Source organism: Rhincodon typus, chromosome 1 (genome assembly GCF_021869965.1).
Source record: "Rhincodon typus isolate 14 chromosome 1, sRhiTyp1.1, whole genome shotgun sequence".
NCBI classification, from domain to species: Eukaryota; Metazoa; Chordata; class Chondrichthyes; order Orectolobiformes; family Rhincodontidae; genus Rhincodon; species Rhincodon typus.
The window spans coordinates 168,106,884-168,127,192 of NC_063332.1; the positions used below are offsets into that span (position 1 = coordinate 168,106,884).

Genomic DNA, 20,309 nt, shown 5'->3' on the forward strand with positions numbered 1-20,309 from the left:
GCACCTCTCTAATTATCTTCTGATTATTGATGATTTTAATCATACCACCAATTTCAGATGCCAAAGCCCAATGCTCTGGAATTTCCTCCTTAAAATTCATGGCCTCTTAATCTCTTTAGCCTCCTTATAACCTGCCTCTGTGACTGAGCTTTTCGTGATGTGCCATAATGTTGCTTTATATGGCTTAATATCAAATTTTCTTGTATAATGCTCTTATGAACAGTCTTGACATATTTTATTGCATTGAAGATGCTGTATAAACACAAGTTTATGATTTTGTAGGATATTAGAGACTCAGGATGTTAAAGGTTCCAAATTAGTGGATTAAAACTTAGCCACATCTAGCAACTGTCCCCAGGATAAGATTAAGTGAAATGTGCAGCTTCCATCAAATACCCAGCATGACAGATCATAGAACATAGAATCCTATAGTGCAGTAAGAGACCATTTGACCCATTGAGTCGGCACTGACCATCTGAAGAGCATCCCATCCAGACCCATCCCATCTCCATAACCTTGCATTTACCGTCACAGGTAAAAAGCACATAATTTATAGACAGGCAGTCAATATGGCGTTTCATAAATTCTTACTTTAGAAATAGAACCAGTCTGACTCCAAACTAAAACAAACAGAGCCTAGACAAGGTCACACACCTAACATGCATTTTCTGACCTAAAATGTCACCTCTTCTTTACACTGATAAAACCTTTAGTTCTCTCAGGACCGTGACTTGAAAGAAATTCGGGGATTTACATACACATATTAATCAATTAAAACTTTCTAACTGATTAAAGATTTAACAGCATCTTAGGTTTGTTTAATACATCGTCATCAGTGGTGTGAACCTTTGATCTTTTACTTACAAATTCTGTGTCTGATACTACCTCTCTCACTAACACCTGAAGGAGGAGTGAGGCTCCAAAACCTTGTGTTTTCAAATAAACCTGTTGGACTATGACCAGTGTCATGTGATTTCTGACTTTGTGCAGCTGGCAACAATTGTGGAGCAGAAAGGAAGATTAATATCATCAGAGACAGAACATTGGATTGGTGATGGTGATGGTGGTGTAAGGATGAGATTTATATATATTTTAATATCATTTATTTGGTCTGTTTCTATGAATAGTTTAATGATTAACTTTAAGTATTTTTGCAGTCATCATGATTTATTTTAAAACACAGCATTAGAGAGAAATTTCCTATAGAGTAATGGGTTTTTTTTAACCATGGGAGAGTTTATGAGCGAACAAAGTAAATAGTTGTACATTAGGCTTTTGGTTTAGAAGATCAGATATTGATCTTCTTTTTCTTTTGATTAAGGTAAACACCCATAGCTTGGAACAAAGCTTTTGGTTTTCAGTTAGGAGGTTTTGCAGACATCTTGGCTGAAGCTGGATGTGCAAACTAGTTGCTTGTGACGAAAGGAGTTTGCTTAGAACTGTTAAGCAATAGGTCACCTCAGTGTAAGCTGTTAGTTTGAAAGTTACAGACCCCGGAAGTATTTGGTTACAACCCTGAAGGTATTATTTGAAGTTGAGAAAGCTATGGTTCAGTTATATGAAGGATCCAGGAAGAAGCTATCAGATTCTCAAGACAGGGAATAGCCCTAAAGATTTGAAAGTAAAGGGAATTCTCTCTAGTGTGAATACTGTAAAGGAGTGCTTTAGGATTAATAAAGTGTATTTTATCTGGTGTTTCTAAATATTTAAGCTTGTCATGTATAAACAGTTTTATTTATCCTATTTTATTGTCATTTATTTAGAATAGTTTTACTGTTAAAGCCAAATCTGCATCATTGAATGCTTGTATTTCAGTGAAAGACCACTTCATTAAAACCAATAAAAAACAAATTATGATCTATCAAGCCAGATTCCAGCCTAGGATCTGACTGGTCCAATAATATGATGCAGTATCTATTAAATCTTGGCCAGCAAAATATTAGGAGTAGAAGTAACTACATAGCTACTAGTCCAGATTTCTATATTATTCCTCCATCTTTGAATCGCTTTTCCTCATGAAGACCAAAATAAATACACATTGGCATTTCCTCATGGGAATTGAGATTGCTGCAACTTGGAACCAAAAAGATGTTCCAAAGCAAACATCTTTTATTGTACACCCATCACTATTCTTGCAGAGGTGTTCCCCACTCACACTGTCTTATTGTGTTGGGATATTAAAATAGATACAAAAATCTGCATCCAGCATCTTCTTCCACATCTGTTGAGCTTTTAATGATAAATATACCTACTCAACACCTTCCTTCTCCAACATACAGATATTTCACCTCTCTCCTTCGAAGTGATGATTTATTTTGTAGGCACTGAGAGCTCTGCTCTTCTTCCAATAAGTGAACAATCTTTATGTGCTTCATCATTGGCAGGGAAGTTCAGCAGGTACTCAGCCACAGCAGGCTGAATCTGTTCTCACTTGTGGCATTTTCCATATAGGGAGCATGGGATAGCCACTGGCAGCAGCAAACTCAATTGCAGGTGGTGGGTTGTAGGAGCTAACTCAGCGCAGACAAGGAACCAGACCTGGGATTTTCCAGCTTAAGTGGCTCAATGCCATACTAAGAAATATGACTTTTTAATCCTCCTTGTCTGCAGCTGCTGGAGAGCTTCCACATCACGTTCCAAAGACTGTGAAGCTGTTAATGATTCAAGAACCATATCTAAAATGAGTGGAGTCGCTCCAGCAGATCTGCTGTTGAACTTTCCAATCAGAATGACAGACGTACCTGGATATTGTTATTCTATCAAAAACAGTAATAGTGAAATTGGTCTTTATCAATAGCACAAAGTTGTAGTGGTAGTGGTAACTGATTGGCAGCCTAATCTTTGCCTCACTTAATTAAATTCAATAATATTAAAAATCAGCTGCCTATTTGCTATGATCCCATTTTGCAAATAAAATTTTACCCATTCCCATTAAGTAAACATCCCCAATCACCAACGTATTTAAAAGAAATAACCAGGATAATGCTTCAATCTTCAAGTACTTGGTCCTTGCAACATAATATTCTTTGTAACATTATGCAGTTATGGCTATATCTGCCAGTATGCTTATGTCAAAGTCCTGTCATTAACGCAGACAAGTTCACCAACAATCCTGTTCTGTACTAACTTTGAATATCATAAGAGATTATAAACCCTGTCCAATCTCTTCACAACGCAGCACTTTAGCAGAAGAATCCAAGAGTTGACTAACCTTCATCCAAAAAAGTTATAAACTAAAACATCATGTCAGCCATTTGAAACATTACTGCCTTTGTTCAATCTTTCCACAGGGAGGGTCAATACACAGACTGCCAGCCTATCAGATATGGATAGCCAATTTGGCATACTAATATCAACTGGGGGGAAAACGACAGTCTGCCAGGCACTTCACGACAGTGGACAGGCCTACTGCTGAAGCTACGGTGCAGGGAGATAGCCTTCCAGTAGCATGCCAGAGTCCAGTGACCTCTCCCCTCTCTCACTCCAGAGGAGATCTGTTACTATGCCATGGCTATAGCCACAAGCCGTCCCCAAGACAGTTGGGGCCATACATGATTTTTCATTTTTTCCAATGAGTTGACAGGATTGCTAACGACTTTTACCAGGGTTCACAGAGTTGAATGTTGAATAATTGATAAGCTTTCTCAAGTGGAAAGGTAAACCACAATTCCAATTCCAAACTCAACTGAAACCAGTAAAATCAATATTTATTTGGTCAATGTAAATAAATTTGTTACTGCTTTCATAAGACTCCGAGTTGCTTATGCGTGATAATTAAGGAGTCCTTATTGTCCCTAGTCTAGTCCCACATAAAAGGTCGGTATTGGCCCTACCACATCATCAGCTGCCATGTAATTCAGGTCAGATGGAGCATGCAATTAGACAAAATGCTCTATTAGTACCAGTGTAGCTGTCAACTTCATTGTGGGTAGAAAATTGAATTTAAATGGTGTATTGCTATGCAGGTGTACAAATGGTACTGGAACAGAAGCAGCAGCCAACGGTTCTAAAGCATAAACCAGATTAGACTGGCAATAAACCAGTGTATACATATGTTATTAATCAACATGTGCTAACAAGAATCTCTGACCCCACCAGTTCCACTCATTTTATGGGAAACGTGAGAAAAACAACTAAGAAAACACATTATTCCAGATCTCCTGAATAGTTCTCAGCCATCATGGATTTAAACTAAATATCTGTCAATATTTGCAACAGAAAAATGGATTCTATTTAATTACAGAGTGGGAGTTGCTTGATTATGAGCCTCTAACCTAATGAGGGATAGTTATTCCAGCATTCCTTCACATGCAAAATACTGTTTTTCTTCCTTCCTTATACAACTAACTGAATGATCATTTTTCTCTTGTTTGATTCTTCACTGTGAAAAGCAAAAATTAATTTCTAGGATGTAGTATAGCAGATCCATTTAGCCTGATAAGCAGCAACAGAGGTAAAATGTTTGTGGGCAACCTTAAGCACGTATTTTGGTCACTGTAAACACTGGATTACATTTGCCTCAGCCACCTTGTGGTTGATACAGGCAATACTTCCTGCCAGAATTGGGAAAGGTGGCTTCACTGTAATAGTTGACCTCTGTAGGATGTTTTTGAGTTAACATGAAAATGTTGTAGATGCAACAAGGTAACCTTGTTAGTTTTAATCAGAAACCTACATGGAAGCTGAATTGGTTAAATGAATGAAGTGTTGCTTTCTGCACTCACTGTAGTGTATTCACTGGGGAAAAGAGTGCAGCAACTTTGAACAGGCAAATTCCATCCAAAACTGGGCATAACGACCTATATTGGAAATATGCAAAAGGCAAGCTGTGAGACTTAAAATGGAGCCTGAATTAATGGTCTCTACATCTTGGTCCAATTATCCACCAGCCTCTGCTCCTGTTCCAACTGAAGACACCACTTGGTCTTAACTCCACACATGCAAAGCCACGTGATCTCAACTCATGCAAAGTTAATTTTGCAAGTCTCTGCTCAAGCTGGCGAGCTACATTTGTTGGGACCATAGATCAAAGAACTGGGAAAAAGTCCAGCACACCTCATCATGGTGCTCCTGATTTCCTAGAAGCATCATTAGAAGTGCCACAAATCAGGCATGCGGATTCTCGTGCTCAATTCTCAGGTTCATTATTCCTATTAACCAAAGCCAATGAGGTGTGTCTAGAATCTCACTAAAATTGTGCAATAAGATCATGACTAACTAACTTAGAAAGAGGATAAATTAGTACATAGGCAAGAACAAGATTGAAGGTTATAGTGGCAAGTGTGGGCACAGATATTGAAATACATTCTCATACATAATCATTCCTGTACAGCTGTGATCAGGAAAATGCCATTTGCAACTACCCTATAATCAGGGAGGAGGAAAACTTCTTTAAGGTGGGCATCAATCAGCATTGAGTAATGCAGACTGTCATGTTAGATTAATACTCTGGTGTTTCGGCCGAATTTTGAGAATCAAGGTGAAATTACACACAGATTTGCCTTATTAAAAGTTTTACAGTGGTTGGTTCCTCACTCCTTTGCCCACAACCCAGAGAAGCTTAAGCAAACCTATAGATAGTGTGACATTTTGCTAAGATTCTCTCAATGTTGGGATATTGCACAACTGGATTGAACCCAAAAGGAAACTTGCTGGAGCTCAATAAGGCTGCCTGCCAATATGAACTCTCTTTAGCGGGTTCTCCTTGCAGCCAATTTCAACTCTGCTTGACGAGTTTGCTTTTGAATCGTGACTGGCTGGGCAGGTTGCAGATATCAGATGTTGACATCATTATTACAGTAAAAGTAACGAGAGACAGGTAGGCTTTCTCAAAGTTGGCAACATGGTCTTCTCTTCAATACTGTCTTGTGCATATTTAAAATCTTTGCTGCTACCATCAAATCCATTGGTAGCTATGAACCACCTCTTGCCCTCATCCAACCCCCCACCCACCCCCAAACCCCAAACCCACAAGCCACACGTCCCCTCCTTGCACCAAGTGACCCTTCTAGCAGGTTTTGCAGGCACCAATTCATTATTAATCGGTATATGACAAGTTGATAACTCTCTTAACAATCAGCGAGTCAATACCTGGAAATTGGTCAAATGTAAATTTGGATTGGAATGACTCCTGCTTACACTATACTTTTCATATTTCACACAGAAGGCAAGAACAGATGCCAGTGCAGAATCATAGTATCTCTAGAGTGCGGAAGCAGGCCATTTGGCCCAATAAGTCCACACTGACTATCCAAAGAGCATCCCACCCAGATCCAGCCACCCTATCCCTGTAACCCTGTACTTCCCATGGCTAATCCAGCTAACTTACACATCCCCGGACAATGCAGGGCAATTTAGCATATAAATCCACCTAACCTGCATATCTTTGGACTGTGGGAGGAAACTGGAGCACCCAGAGGAACCCCACGCAGACATGGGGAGAATGTGCAGACTCCACACTGATAGTCACCTAAGGCTGGAATCAAACCCGAGTTCCTGATGTTGTGAGGCAGCAATGCTAACCACTGAACCACCTATAAAATGAAACAATAAAATGGTTTTGAAGTAACATCCATGGAACCACTCTGAAATCTGTACTTAAGTTTTATTTTCATTTAGAATCAAATTTAGACCTTACTTTTAGGATTACTGTGCTCACAAAATTGTGTGCCTCCATGTCCAGGTGCACATGTGTAATATATAAATCCATATAAAAAATGCACAATGAATAATAGCTCCTGAAACTGTATTGGAGTATTGGAGGCTGGGTTAAGAGAGAAATTTTTGTGCTGTACTCACTCACCCACGTTGTTGCTCAACAGAGCGGTCAACGTTCCTGCAAACAGGATTCATAGAATAGTTATCATTTTGAACAGGCACAAATGCCAAGTACTAGTGTCATGCTGTCAGAACATGTTCCCGGCCTCCAGGATAACTGGCAACAGCCAAGAAAAACATTAATCACTGTGTCACTAGTATTAAAATACCAACTATGTTTAATATTCAGACTCACAATTCAAGGGGCAATAAGAATTACATACGATAAAAAGGAGATAAGATGGCCAAACAATCAATAACTGATTATTCCTCCCTCACCTCCAGGGTATTTAAAACTCATCACCAAGATTGGATATTACAGGGAAGAAAGAAAATAAGATGGAATGGCAAGTAGTGGTTAGATGACAGCAGCTCAGTGGTTAGCACTGCTGCCTCACAGTGCCAGGGACCTGGGTTTGATTCCAGCCTTGGGTGACTGTGTGGATTTTGCACATTCTTACCATGTCTGTGTGGGTTTCCTCTGGCTGCTGTGGTTTCCTCCCACAGTCCAAAGATGTGCAGATTAAATTGTCCGCAGCGTCCAGAGATGTGTAGGCTGGGCAGGTTAGCCATGATAAATGTGCAGTTAAAGGATAAGGTAGGGGGTTGGGTCTGGGTGGGATGCTCTTCAGAGGGTTGGCGTGGACTTGATGGGTCAAATGGCCTCTTTCCGCACTGTTAGGATTCTATGTCATCAACGCTGGAAGACTGTCGGAGGAAGAGAAAAGTTGGGGAGATAGGATTTTTGTCGTTTTAAGGGACTGGAAAATAATTAAAGTAAGAAAATGCAATGAATTTTAACTTCAATACAATGGAAGGAGTAGCACAAAGAAAGACTATTTAGAGCTTAGAAAGGATGACCAAAGTTCAGAGGCGCAAAGACTGAAGAGAAGTTGACAAATTAGAGAAAGAAAAAGAGTTGCAGCAGAAAGAATGGCAATGGTTAGAAGGTATTTTGATAAAGGATTATAATCAAATAACAGGAGTACAAGCACAGTTAGAACAGCTTGCCTTATATTGAAACAGCATTCAAATCTGGGACAGACTTGCCTTTATAGAGATTTAATAGTTTTTGAGGGCGGTAAGTGTTTGGCACATATTTTCAAGATTACTCATCTTGTAGCAAGGCAGAGATTAGATACTCAATAATAGCTGAAGGCAGTGGATTTTTTTTTTGAGACAGCACATTTAAAGCACATAACAGGAAGAAGGTCTTTGATCCCAAACATGACCTATCTGTTGAAGCAAGTTTTTATCCTACTGGAAGGCTAGTCTATTACTTGAACACAATAAGATCCTATTAATGCAGAAATGAACTGGAACTATTTCTGAAATAAGATCAGCGAATCTAATACTTAATCTCCAGTCTGTACTAAGATTATTGATTCCACATCACTGCTTCCCCACAAAAGCCTCACCAATAAATGGTTTCTAAATAGAACAAATTCAGCTGCACTATCATTCTTTAAGGTCAAAATAAAACATGTAAGAATAAAATTTATGACATTTTCAGACTTCCTTCATATATGCACTCATCTCTAGTCACAAAATAGAGCCCCAAAGATACAGGAAAGTGTTTAGCTCCCTTCAAGTTCAGCACTTCAGCAGTGTTTTGCAAACCAATTAAATATTTTCCACTGAAATTCCATACATGTACCAGATATATTTTCGTGGAATTTTGGAGGAGGGATTCCATCGATCACTGGTATGAATGTCATCTCTAAACTGCCAGCTACCTGTTGCAACCCCATATTGTATTGTATTATACAATATTTTACTAATATGTCACTCAAAATATTTTCTGAAAATATTCTGTATGCAGTTTTTTCCTCAGCAACAAAAACATATATTGCCACAAGATTCAAATATATTATTGTGCATTTCACAATAACATGAAGAAACTATCCTTTCTTTCCTTTCAGCAGTCCTTAAATTTTGATATAAAGGTCGCATATCTTCTAAAAAATGCACAATACCATTTAGTCAACTCAAATATTAGTCATTTTCCCAGCTTCCAGTAGTTTTTTCAACAATTAAATGAACTAAATGACAAATTTCAAAAACATTATTCATGTGTTTTAGAGATAGTAGGAACTGCAGATGCTGGAGAATCCGAGACAACAAGGTGCAGGGCTGGATGAACACAGCAGGCCAAGCAGCATCATAGGAGCAACATGCTTTGACTTTTGTTTTCTTTCTATGGGTGGGGTTGTGTGGGGGTGTGCAAATGTTGAAAGGCTTCTCTGCAGCCACTTAATGGTCCATTGGCTGTTAACTGGCTGCGAGTAGAATTTCTCGCCCTCATGAATGGGAAGTCAAAAATTTGGCAGAACTTCTATTCCCATTGCAGTTGGAGAACCGACTGGTACTTTCAATCCCGAAGCAAATTGCAAGAGTGATAACTTGAACAATTTAACTGATGTGTCACCTGATTCCAGCAAGGGGCAAGAAACAAATGGAGACAAAAAATCTTTGAAACTTCCAAAATTATAATTTAACTTTTAAAACTTGAGTCCAATGTTTCTGTGAGGAGGGGTGAAGGAGTGTAATGTTTTATCCAGGCAGAGTTTGCTCGTCATTATCGGAGGAAAATTATAGCACTGGAGAGGGTGCAGAGGAGATTTATCAGAATGTTGCTTGGGCTGGACAATTTTAGCTAAGAAGATAGATTGGAGTTGTTTTCCTTGGAGCAGAGGAGAGTGAGGGGAGACATGATTGAGATGCATTAAATTATGAGAGCACAGATAGGCAAGATGGGAAGAAACATTGTCCCTTGCTGGAGGGATTATTGACAGAGTGCATAGATTTAAAGGTAAGAGGCAACAAGTTTAGAGAGGATGTCAAGAAATTCTTTTTTCACAAGCGGGTGGTGGGATTCGGGAACTCACTGCCTGTAGGGGTGGGAGAGACATTAACCTTCATAACATTTGAGAAGTGCTTAGATGCATACATGCTATGCCAAGGCATAATATGCTATAGGCTAAATACTGGGAAATGAGGTTAGAATTGTTAAGTGGTTGTTTTGACTGGTGCAGACTCAATGGGCTGAAGGGCTTTTTTTCTATGTTGTAGGCCTCTACGACTCTATGAAAGAAAGTATGTCAATTGGTGTTGCCTTGAGAAATTTTGAAAAAATTTTATTATCCTTCACTTTGAGCTGAGCTGTTGTGACTCCATTTCTAAATGCTGTGGGTATATCCAGGAATATGACACAAACAACTTTAACTTCAAAAACTAATAAATAGACAGGTAATTAAAATCAATCTGCCAGGAGTACACTTGGCATGAAATGTGGGTTCAACCTGGAAATTGGATTTAGATACTGTACCTTGTGCAGAACCTGAGAACTGCAGAGATATTTTTCATTGCTCCACATTTGAAATGCTTCTAAAAGAAAATTAAAAATTTATAGTTTCATCATGTGGCTACAAAGTAGGTCATCACCAGCAGCCACTTTTAATGCTATCTAAGATCATGAAGCTTAGCTGTAGCTCAAGAAAAACAAAAATCTCACGTGTTTACAACGTCCTCTTTCTCATTGCTGTTCTTGATTGTATCCCTTAAACTTAGCTTTGCCACTTATATGAGAGAACAGAATTTGTTTCTGATTCTTTTGTTAAGCAATGAGCTTTGTTTTGCATTTTTGGGTCACTTTGACCTAAACTCTCGAACCCAATCCACTGAACTACAAGTCCCCATCCCTGCCAAAGTTAAAATGCTGAGTTAAAATAAACAGTTTAAGAAAAGGGTTGGCTCTACGTCAAGTCTTCCCTTATTAGATTTCTTCAGGTAAACCTTGCCTTCTTTGGAAACACATTTTTAAATCTACCACAACTGCTTACAAACGAAGCCATACAGTGGATTGGTTCAGTCAAACTTGCCAGTTTGCCTGTTCCTAGTCACTATTTAATGCTGCAGATCTGCCCACTCCCATCTAACTGCCTGTTTTGGCCATATTTTGGCATGCATATTACAGGGTCAATTAAGCTTCTAATTCTGGTGGGTGGGCTGCCAAATTGGGCACCCACATACTCCACATTATGAGGGCGAATTTTGCCATACATTCGAAGGTGGGAGTTAGGCACCTGACGTATTTTATCTATTCCACACCCACTGACCCCACTGAAAACACACATGTTGGGGACAGTAATATCCAACCATGGTAGTTGTCTGCAAAGCAGGAGTTATTACCTTTCAAAAGAGGAATCATCTACTTACAGTTATAGAGCCATACAGTTGTACAGCACGGAAACAGACCCTTCAATCCAATTTGTCCATGCCAACCAGATATCCTAAATTAATCTAGCCCCATTTGCCAGCTCGTTTCGCTCATTTCCCTCCAAACCCTTCCTATTCATGCACCCATCCTGATGCCTTTTAAATGTTGTAATTACATTGGCCTCCACCACTTCCTCTGGCAACACAATCCATACACGCACCACCCTCTGTATGAAAAAGTTGCCCCTTAGGTCCCGTTTATGTCTTTCCCCTCTCACCTTAAACATATGCTGTCTAGTTTTGGACTCCGCTACCCTGGGAAAAAGACCTTGGCTATTTACCTTATCCACGTCTTTCATTATTTTATAAACCTCTATAAGGTCACCCCTCAGCCTCCAATGCTCCAGGGAAAATAACCTCAGCCTATTCAGCCTCCCCCTATAGCTCAAACCCTCCAACCCTGGCAACATCCTTGTAAATCTTTTTTGTACCCTTCCAATGTTAACCACATCTTTCCTACAGTAGGGAGACCAGAATTAAACACAGTATTCCAGAAGTGACCTAACCAATGTCCTGTACAGCTGCAACATGACATCCCAACTCCTATCCTCAATGCATTGACCAATAAAGGCAAGTGTACCAAACACCTTCTTCCCTACCCTGTCTTCCTGTGACTCCACCTTCAAGGTCTCTTTGTTCAACAACACTCCCGAAGACCCTACCATTAAGTGTATGCCCATAAGTCCTGGCCTAATTTGCCTTACTAAAATGCAACACCTCACATTTATCTAAATTAAATTCCTTGTGCCAATCCTGGGCCCATCAGCCCATCTGATCAAGGTCCCGTTGTACTCTTGTTTGGGATGTTCTGAAGATACCATAAGACATTACATAAATGCAAATTATTCATTTGAAATGTCAACTTATTTCACTGAGACAGGGATCAGCAAACTTATTACTTACTGTTTGCTTGTACATTTTAACTGATAGTTCATTGCCAAATCTGACATTTAACATACAGGGTGGAAATTCCCTTCTTGGTGAGGTGTGAGTAAGGGTGAGAATGTTCTCATTGTATTTTCTGACCAAAAAAGTCGGATTCTCAATATCAAGAAAAATTTTCTCCTCGATGCTTAATTGGTGATTTCAGAATCTTGCCACTGAGCAGTGACTACCTTATATTTTCCATGTATTTGCATATTATTAAACCCCCAACTTGCCTTACTTCCGTTAATAAAAGCAAAGTACAGTGGATACTGGATGTCTGAAATGAAAACAGAAAGTTGGAGAAACTCAGCAGGTCCGGCAGCATCTGTGGAGATAGAAACAGAGTTAAAGTTTTGGATCCAATATGACTCTTTTCCAGAATGGAAGGTGTCAGAAAAAGTGATGGGTTTTATGCTGCAGACAAAGGGAGCAAAGGAGGATCAAGTGTAATAGATGGTGAAGGTGCCCCAGAGCAATAGACATATGGACTGATGATGGAGACAGAGCAGAGATATGGGTGAACAGTAGGTGTTAATTGCAGAAATGAGGTCAGCACTACTAGAACAAACCCATCCAAACAAGATATTGCACTGGGGAGTGGGGGTGGGGGGCAGGTAGTTTGGTTGAAGTCAGTCTGAAGTTGTTGAACTCAACGTTGAGTCCTACAGGCTTTCAAATGCTTAAGTGCAAAATAAGGCCTCCCTTCTACATTCTGTTGAGCTTTGCTAGAACTCTGCACAGGCCGAGGACAAAAATGTTAGCACAAGAGCTAGATGATGTATTGAAGTAACAGGCAAGCAGAAGGTCAGGGTCATTCTTGCAGTTAGACTTGAGGTGTTCCACAAAGTGCTCGCCCAGTCTGTGTTATCTCTTGCCACTGCAGAGGAGACTGTACGGTGAGCAGCACATACAGGAGACTAGATTGAAAGTACATCAGGTGAACTGCTTCTTCACCTGGAAGGTATGTTTGGGACCTTAGTCAGTAAGGAGGGAGAAGGTAAGGGGAAAAATGTTACAACTTCTGCAAATAACAGTTCTAGCAGAAATGCTGAAAGGGAAGGGGTGTTTGATGGTAGCATCCTGCTGGATTCTGGCAGAGGTGACAGAGGATGATTCTTTCAATGTGGAGGCTGGTAGGAGAGAAAATGATGATAAGGGGAACCCTATTGTTATTGTGGGATAGAAGGGAATGGATGAGGGAAAAAATTCAGGAAATGGGACAGACATGGCAGAGGGACCTTTCAATGACTGTGGAGAAGGGATTCCCCAGTTGAAGAAAAAGAGAAGTCAGACACACTCTGGAGGAAAGTGGCATCATCAGAATAGATGCAAAGGAGACAGAAACTGGAGATTAGAATGGACTTCTTACAATAGGCAGGATGTGAGGAAGTGTAGTCAAGGTAACTGTGAGAGTCAGTGGGTTTTTAGTGGAAAAAATTCAACACTTAGCCTCCAAAATGGAAACAGGGAAGTCAAAGAAGAAAAGGAAACAATTGAGATGGGTAAATTGATGAATTATTGCTTGAAGTCCTACTTTTTAAGTTCTTTGCTAACTCCCTGAAGTCTGCATTCAGAACCTCATCCTGTTTCCTACCCATGTCAGGGGTACCCATGTGGAACATTAGTTCTGACTCGTTTCCCTCTCTGGAAGAATGTCCTGCCCTCTTCCATGATATCCTTGACCATGGCACCAGGTAAGCAAAAAACCATCCTGAAGTCACGTTTAATGCTACAAAAACACCTGACTATCACTATTGGCCCTGCCTGTCTTTTTACTCTTTCTGTCTGTTTAATAGTCTCTCTCTTTCTCCCCTCCAAATCCCCACCCGACTATGGGCGAGGATGCTCTTGAGTCCATGGACTTCTCTCTGGCTACTCTTTCACCAGGTTCCAATATGGAATACCAATCAGCAAGTATGAGAGACTTAAAGTACTCCTGCACTACTTGCCTGGTTTACTGAGATTGCATGGTAGTCACCTATTCCCTCTCTGTCTATACACTTCTAATCTGAGGTGTGGCGACCTCCCTTAAATGTACTATCCATGTAGCCCTCTGCCGCACTGATGTAGAACAGCGACTCTAGCCACAACTCATGTTCCAAAACTCGGAACATAAGCTTGTGGAGCACTTCCTGCACATGTGCTTAGCTAGAACACATGGTACATCCAGGGTTTCACGCACACTGCAGGATGCACATTTGACTTGGCCCAGCTGACTTGCCATCCCATAACTCTGAAAACTGTTTATAACTCTTAAAATAGGCATAAATTTAATATAAAATCTTACCAGGAACCTAATATTACTTCATTTACATTAACTTTATTTTCCTTAGGATTATCTTTAATTTTAATTTACTTTGATTCAAAGAGGCAGAGGTCACAGCACTACAGTGAGTTGTAATTTGTGTTCAAGCCGACTGGGTCTGTCTGATTGCGTGACCTTCTGTGGGAGTCGGTGAGGAAAGGACTGCCCTCCTCTCCATTCCCCAGTCTACCAGCGCCTGCAGGTCCCCGTCCACAAAGCAAAGAGCAAGCGTTCCTTTCCTCTGAGCAATGTGTTTAATGCTGAGACTCGAGTGTGAGGGTCAGTTGCCGGTTTGCAGTGTCTCAAATAGTGTACAACTCAGCTTTAAATATGTCACTGGAGACTTGAAAACCAGAAAGTTCTGGCAGTAGGGTGCGTTTCCATCTCTTTGGCTCTGCAATTCCGAAAGAAAAGTGTTCAACAGCCCGGTTGCATAATTAATGAGGTGAACAGCAGAGGATTGAGAGAGAAAGGTTGCTCTAAGCCAAGGCAGACCAGGAGCCATGAATCTGATTCGACTACACACTAATCAAAAATGGGAAACTTCAGCCCATAGTGTTAAGATGTAGAGATTATATTAAATGCTGTGCTACACAATTCTAATTTCCTCAGCCATTTTAATTGTTGCAGCTGCTTAAGCAAAACAGTTAACTGAATGATAAGTGCCTCGTGATTATTCAGGAAAACTAATTTTCCTTTCTAAACTCTCTTCGACTCTTGCTAGGGGAAAAAAGTCACTAGAACGTCTCTGGTGCTCTTCAGTCATTGATTGATGTCTTGTTTTGCAGTAACAGCTTTTGAAAAAGGATCAGGAATGCAGGCATACCTGAATTTCATTGCAGGCAAGAAACCACATGTAACCATGAATGCTCCACCTAATATTGTGGAAGCATCATCATTAGGGTAGCAGCTGTTCAAGGAGAAGCCCCAGCACCACCTTCTCAATGTAATAAAAACAGGCAATAGATTTCCCAGACCACAAATACACATTTTCTTGTTTAAGTATTTATTTCCTTTGTAAAGTTGTCATTGAATCTGCTTCCACCACCATTTTAGGCAGTACATTCCAGATCATAATAAATAAAAGCCGGAAAAAACGGCAGATGTTGTAAATCAGTAACAAAAACAGAAACTGCTGAAAAAGCTCAGCAGGTCTGGCAGCATCTGGAGAGAAATCAGAGTTAACTTTTTGGGTCGAGAGACCCTTCCTCAAAACTGACGGAGTCAAAGGAATCAGTTCTGAGGGAAGGTTCACTCAACCTGAAAAGCAGAACCTGCCAGACCTGCTGAGCTTTGCCAGCAATTTCTGTTTTGTATCCCTATCATAATAACTCATTTGTAAACCATTTCATCCTCATCTCACCTCTGGTTCTTTTGCCAACTACGGAGCACCTTAAACTTGCTCTGGTTACCAAGCCTTCTGCCACTGGAAATAGTTTCTCCTTATTTAATGCATTAAAACCCTTCACAATTTTGATAATCTCTATTAAATCTCCCCTTAATCTTCTCCACTCTAAGGAGAGCAATCCTAGTTTCTCTAGTCAAATCAATTAATCCATCCTTTTCAATAGCCTCAGGACACAAAACTCTAATTTTAGAACAATATCAAGATATTCGAAGATACTGAAACGCCGATTGAACAATTTTGGCTTAAACGAATGGTAAATCTGGAAATATTGAACTTTATTGAAAACTTTGGTGTCTGATTTCCAGTTTCAACATGTCCATCTTTAAATGTGCCATATTTATAAACTTATTCCTTTTTTTGTCTTTATATCCTTTTTATCTGCCAGGCCTGACACCGATGAAGCTAAAAGGACAGTTTCTTCGCCTACTGTCAGGCCACTACATTTATCACCTGTAGCCTCCTGCCAGGGACCACCCAGGTATGGTTTTCTTCCCTCCCTCTTCTTTGCTAGATGAATACACAGCATTTGCTTGGTGTTTTTCCACTCACAACAGAATGGAATTCAGAACTGTATTGGATGGTACATCACTGCAGTGATACTGATGTACCCAGAATACAGGAGTTCTGAATCGTGGGCTTAATCTGATTAAATAAAGTGATCCATGTACCTACGACCTGACAAGATCTGATCAGAGCAAATGCTCAGGCCCAGGTGGTAGATGAAACTTGACAGCTCTATCTATTAGGTACAGTTCAGCTGTCAGCAGCAACGACCAGCTCTTTCATCTAAAGCTCAAAGGCAATACTTTCCTGACATTTTTATACTGTGGCAATAATGGAAGCTCATCCATCACTTTCCCAATCAGTAACCATGAGGCAAAGATCAGTGCCCTAAAAAACAAATTAGACCTATACCTGTGTCTATGTATTATCTTGAGAATCAATTTATCATTAGCAATATATCTGGGTACAGTACAAGGTCAGCATATCCAACTTTGAGCAGGTACATACTCAATCAAAATATAACTACAGATGACAAAAGTCTTTCAACCAACCGTTGCTCAACCATCCAGAATTAGCAGCCAACATTTAATTGGCTCTTAAATAAATCAAGGGTTTTTGCCTGTACTATTCTCTCCATTGCATTCCAGATATTGACGAATCACAGTGTGAAAAAAAATCTCATAAAACGAACAGAATCTGATTGATCTGGGAAACTTGTTGCAGGCACCCAAATTCATTTCGCACGGGATCTTTACAGTTAGCAGACAAAAGAGACTTTTATCCCATTAGCCTCACTTGGAGCTACATAGAGGTTGAAGGCCAATGTTTAATCTATTTTAATTTTCAATTTCCTCAATGTTTTAAATAATGTAACAGCTGCCTTTCAGATGGACTTGCCAAGCTGTGATAGACGTGCTGTGTGTCATTCTTTTAATGTACATAGCCATCAAAATATACTTTATAGCCAAAACCTGTTAGCAAGCTGAAAAAAAAGAGTTGGAACAAATGGTGCTGGATTTGTTGATGGCATCAGGGTTCCTGTCCCCGGTCCAAAGGTTGGGGTGGAGGTTTGGGGGGGTGTTGGTTGATGAACACACTTTGATAGTCAATGGAATTGGGGGCACATCTTGTCAGCAAAATATATGCCACGTCTATTTCTTTTTATTAAACTCCCAACAATCACCCGTTTGACAAATTAAATAATTAATAAATTACAAGCACTGTTCATCAGGTGCTGTGGAACAATACCAAAATAGGGACGGATGGGATTAAATTAAAATGGAACTGGAGGGAGAAACAATGCATATCTCCCTAAAGGCCGTCCCTTTTTTTTTAAATCAACCTGTTAAGAGATGTTATTACATACCTCTGGATCAAGTGGATACAGTGTGGAGCTGGAGGAACACAGCAGGTCAGGAGCATCAAAGGAGTAGGAGAGTCGATGTTTCGGGCCTAGACCCTTCTTCAGGACTAGTCAGGACAAGCTGAAGGGTCTAGGCCCAAAATGTCGACACTCCTACTCCTCTGATGCTGCCTGACCTGCTGTGTTCCTCCAGCTCCACACTGTATCAACTCTGACTCCAACATCCATAGTTCTTGCTATCTCTAGACCAAGGCCTTGTGACTCAGAGGTAGGGGCACTGCCACTGCACGAGAGCCCTTTGCTTTCCACCTTTTATTTGCTAAACAACTTGTTCAGAGATGCTGTTATACACCTCTGCATCAGATGGGACTTGAACTTTTCTGGTTTAGAGGAAGGGATGCTACCACTGCTCCACAAGAACCCTCTCAACTGTTCCTATTAAATTCTTACCACAAATCTAGTTTCATTTCTGTTGTGATCACCTTTAAGTGGCCAAATAGCTAGCCAAGTCATTATTGTCACTCTCTGTTTGGTAAAGCAAATAGTATGTAATCAGGTTGTTCAGACAGGTTATTACACACCTCTGGTAGGACTCAAACCTAAGTCAACTGGCTCAAAGGTAGCAACAATACCACTGATCCACAAGAACCTGCTCTGCTGTCTCTATTGTATATTTTTAAAATCAAACTGTTCAGATATGTTATGATGCATATCTGAAGCAAGTGGGACTTGAGTCCAGGTCTTCTGGCCCAGAGACAGGGACACTAACACTGCACCAATAGAACCAAGTCAGTCATGTCCAACAACTTCCAGCCAATTAGCAAACTGGAGCTATCTGCAGCAGTGGCCAATGTTCAACTACACCTGGAGAAGGAGGGCACAACACTATCTGAGGTAGGTCATGAGGTAAGTTAGGTCTGGGGATGCCAGAGGAGTTAGGGGTGGGGCCACCAGAGGAACTGAGGTGAAGCAGGGGGAGGAAGCAGGGTTACTAGATATGGACTTGTGATGTTTTTAGATCTGTCGAACTAATTACATATTTATTTACATATTTTTTAAGTTCTGCAAAGAATAGTTCACCAAAGTAAGGAATATTCTGTTGCTATTTCTATTCATCCATGAAGTCAGCAGTCTTGGGGGTGTTTCACTTGCAATCAGCGCGGTCAGTTCGTTCTCACAGATTTTTACACATTCTTTTGGATAACACTAGATTTCACATCTGATTGTAATGAATTATTGATGGGTTTTAAGACTGGTCAAGCAGCTGCTTCCACTTCATTTTAATATGGCTAAAATCTCTCTGCTTAACCTAATGTCCCCTTCCTCTTGTTCTTTCAGAGCTGTCTCTTTTGGTAACCTAACGCAGGAATGCAGCTAATTCTGAAGCCATAAACTAAACCACAAAATATAGGTTATATTCAGCTTATAACTTTCTACCTCTTCATGGAAAATAATCCATAATAAAACAGAAGACTCAACAATCTAACCATTAACATGTAATCTTTGAACTTGACAACTGGCTTCCGAGATTAAAAATAATAAATATTGCTGTAGAATATTGTGACTTATTTAACATAATCCATGGCCTCAACAACCTAGAAGGACAAGGGCAGCAGGTCCATGGGAAACTATCACCACCTCCAAGTCACTCTCGGGAATTGGAAATATATCATCATTCCTCCATCACTATTAGTAAATATTCTCAAACTCCCTACTTAATAACATTGTGCAAATACCTAAATGACATTGATTGCAATACTTGAAGGCAGCGGCTCACCACCACTTTCTCAAGCGCAACAAGAGATGGACAATAAATTCTGACATTACCAGTCATAGCCACATCCATAAATGAATAAAAAAGGTTTATCATCTTCATAAACTAGTTGATTTAATTTTAAAAAGTTATTTAAATATTTGTGTGAATATGTTAACTAAATAACTTGTGATACTCCTCACAAAAAATATTGAGTCATCAGGTTTACTGGTTTAGTTTTGATTGGTCTGCTCCGAATGGAGCAGTGGCAGGTGGAGCCTACAGATATCTCTTGCATGATGCAGCTTTATACAACTTGGTCAAAACAAGCCACAAGTTCACTGACATCTTTAAAAATTCTTTATAAAATCGAATGTCTTAATCATTCCTAGTGCTCCCTCTTTTTGTTGGGTGCTTTTGTTGGGAGAACGCAGGAGATTAGGGTCAGTAATCATTTCAGACCTTGTGTCCAAAGACCAAAACATTAAGCTGCCACTTCCAGTTTCTGGGCTAGTATCTCACCACAACATAAGATTCATGGAGCAACATGGCTTGCAAACGTTAAACAAAAACATGGGACAATTGGAACAGCTCAGACAGGGAAATCCAACTCATTATGTGAACAACTGGCTCACTAATGTCCTTGAGGGAAGAAAGCTGCCTCCCAGGACTGGCCTGCATGTGACTCCAGACCCAGAGCAATGTGGTTGACACTTAACTGCCCTCTGGGCAATAAATGCTGGCCTAGCCAGAGACGCCCACATCCCGTGCATGAATTTAAAAAAAGAAATTATGGTCTGCATTTTTATTCTTGGTCTCCAGCTCACCATTGGTATGAAATGTAGGTCAGGATCCCAAAAATGTTGCTCGCAACCAGAGGAAAATTTTGCAGGAGGCAGCCAGTCTTGAGACCATCTCTGGGAGGTCAATTAAGAGTGCCTGAGGTACTGGGTGG

At 40.2% G+C, this 20,309-nt stretch overlaps 1 protein-coding gene and 1 long non-coding RNA gene across 5 annotated transcripts in view; one reads left to right on the plus strand and one right to left on the minus strand.

Moving 5' to 3' along the window:
- gstcd (glutathione S-transferase, C-terminal domain containing) overlaps positions 1-20,309 on the minus strand; it is a 139,481-nt gene that overhangs the window by 47,914 nt on the left and 71,258 nt on the right. The gene's annotated exons all lie outside the window — the stretch shown is intronic.
- LOC125483584 lies at positions 957-19,037 on the plus strand. The gene is made up of 3 exons (XR_007262538.1): positions 957-1,068; positions 16,120-16,212; positions 18,940-19,037. It is a non-coding gene; the product is annotated as an uncharacterized LOC125483584 (long non-coding RNA).